Source organism: Aptenodytes forsteri, unplaced genomic scaffold (assembly GCF_000699145.1).
Source record: "Aptenodytes forsteri isolate BGI_AS27 unplaced genomic scaffold, ASM69914v1 Scaffold147, whole genome shotgun sequence".
NCBI lineage: Eukaryota > Metazoa > Chordata > Aves > Sphenisciformes > Spheniscidae > Aptenodytes > Aptenodytes forsteri.
Genome location: NW_008795320.1, coordinates 1,658,432 through 1,661,153, shown reverse-complemented (window position 1 = coordinate 1,661,153; position 2,722 = coordinate 1,658,432).

Here is a 2,722-nt window from a genome sequence, read left to right as displayed (position 1 = left end):
AAGTGGGGGGGGGGGGAAGGCTCAGCTCAGGGGAGAGCAGATGGTGGGGTGGGTGCTGATGGGGAACACCTCCTCCTGAGCCTGATGCCGCTGCTCCAGCAGCACAAGGAGAAGGCAGCGTCCTGGAGGGGACCCCAGCACAAGTTTTCGTGTTGAACCTGTTGCCGCTGTGACGCGAGACGAGCATTTCCCAAACACTCAAAGCCACGAGGCTGCAGCACAGCCCCTGCTGCAGGCAGCAACGGGCTGTGGTTTGGCTACCTTCAGCTGCAGCCCCCAGAGCTGGGGAGCAGGCAGGGGTGCTCCTGCCGTGCAGAGGGCTTCCCCGGCCCCCCCCCCCCCACGTGGGGTGTCACCCCCGTGGTGGCCCTGCCTGCCCTGCACCTCCCTGTGATGGGCTGGAGAGCAAACCCCCAAAGAGGGGATGAAGCAGAAGCGATGCCGGTCTGGGGCGGTAGGACTGGGAGCGCTGGGGCTGCCCTGCGCCTGCACTGGTGGGACGTGAGGAGGAGAAACGTGACGTGCGGGGGACAGGGCTGAGCTGCGTGCTGATGCTTCGGCCCTTGTAGGGGAGGGATGTCCCTGGGAAACGGCCTGGCTTCCCAAGAAAAAGCCCCTCCTGGGCAGTCGTGTCCCTGGGGGGCACCAGGGAAACGGGGTCAAAGACAGGAGTTTGAGGGCCCTGGTCCTGCAGGCTTTGCTCTCATGAACGCTGCAGAGCAGCTCCCACTAGCCATGGCTGTGTCGGGGTGAGCCTGGCCGCTGCCACGCGCAGCCGGTTCCTGTTTTTTTTCCCACAGCCTGGAAATCCCCTGACTTTCCGCCGGGGTGAGGAGCGAGGAGCCCTGCACCCAGCTGGCTCCGCGCCTCCCCGCAGCTTCGGGAAGAGGTGGCCGCAGGGACAGACTGGCAGCCCCCAGGGAACCGGGCTGCCCTGGTGCCAGGGGTCCCGTCTGTGCTGGTGGTGGGGCTAGACCCTGCAGGGAGGCAGGGACGGGACCTGGCAGGGACCATCCCGGGGTGGGAGAGTCCTGCAAAACCATCTCATGCTTGGGCAGACCCTTCCCTGCCCCCCTGGCTGGGGAGTGGGGCCGTGGCTGAGGGCCCCGGGCTTTGCCCCGTCCGGCGGAGGGGACGAGGTGGCAGCGGTGGCTGTGCACCGTGCAGTGGCCCACGTGCGACGAGCTTTGTAGGTCTCAGCCCAATTCCCCTTGGCTCCTGGGCAGGCTGACCTCCCGGCTGGAGGTGAAGATGCCGGTGCAGGCACTCAGGAAAGCTGGTGCAGCCACAAGCCCGTGATGGGGACAGCGCTGGGGCATCCGAGGGTGCCTGGGGATGCCCTACGTGTGCTGGGGTGGGGGGCCCGCAGTGAGACCTTGGCTTGCCCTGCTCCGGCTGCCCATTGCTGGAGAGCCGGGCAGGATTTCGCCTCCGGGGAGCCCGTTTTCCTGCCACCCCGGCGGGGCGGGCTGCAGGACCGGCAGGGAGCAGAGTGTGGCTGATACAACGCAGATACGGAGCTGCAGCCGAAGCGACGGGAGCTGCCTCCCGCCTGGGTTTCTCTGCTGTGGATGGTTTCCAATCGATCCTGCCCTCTTGCTGCTGGGAACCCGTCCCTCTCGGGAAGGGGAAGCACGGCACTTACCAGAATTTGGGTGATCGCTTTCCAGCACTCTGGACCCGGTGCCAAGGTCAAAGTAAATCGCACGTGGCCGGGCGCTGCCATGAGAAAAGCCTGCGAGGGAGCAGGAGGGAAATGCAGCGCTGGCAGGAGCCTGGGGGGCTCGGTGGGGCAGTCTGCTCCCGCGTACCCTCTCTTCTGCGCTCTGGAGATGCTCAGCAGCCCTTGGAGCCTCCCCCACCTCCTCCTGCAGTTACGGGGCTGGAGACCCCAGACAAACCAGCAACAGAGCTGGGGTGAGAGCCGGAGCATCGCTGTGCTCTGACCCCCATCCCTGGGGACCCGCTCAGCCTTTGGGGATCCCGGGGTGGAGAGATGTGCTGTGACACTCTGCTCAGGCCCCCCGAAACGGGCTCGGGGCTCTCCTGCCTGTGCTCCGTGATCCCCTGCAGTGCCAGTAGCTCTCGTGAAAAGGCAGAACTCGTGGATTTGTCCTGTCCCGCCTCAAAATACCGGCTCAGCTGTTGGAGCTGGTGCCCCACGCGCGATTCCCAGCCGAGCCTGGCTCGATCCCGTTGCCACAGGGTTTTTTTTAACCTCTAGTGCAGCAAGGCCTGGGAGGAAGCTGCGGCTGCAAACGTCTTGGTTCCCCTGCGTGTTTGGAAGCGGGTGCGCAGCTGGTCACTGCGCGGACCGGGTGTGCCGGCACCTGCCACCAGCTGTTCCCCGGCGGGAGCTGGCGCGGCAGGGGCTGTGCCAGCTCCGGCGCTGGGGCTGGCTGTCGTGATGCAAACCCTCGCCCTGGCGATTCGGCAGGGCGCGTGCCCTCACGCCGGCTGGGCTGGGAGGGAGGCTGCAGCGTGCTCCGACGCGCCCGGTGAAACCCTTCCTCTTGGGAGACCCCTCTAATGCCCCTACGGGGGGAACAGCAGTGGTGTGAAGCCCAACCCTTATTAGACGGCAGAGAATCCCCGCAGGAGAAGCGTCTTGGCTGTCGCCGAGGCCGTCGGGGGCTGGTGGCCGTGCCAGCGCCCGTGCTGAGAACAGCCCGTCCTCCTCCGGACGTGCCGGGGCTTCTGGCTGGGGTGGTGGAGCCGGGCC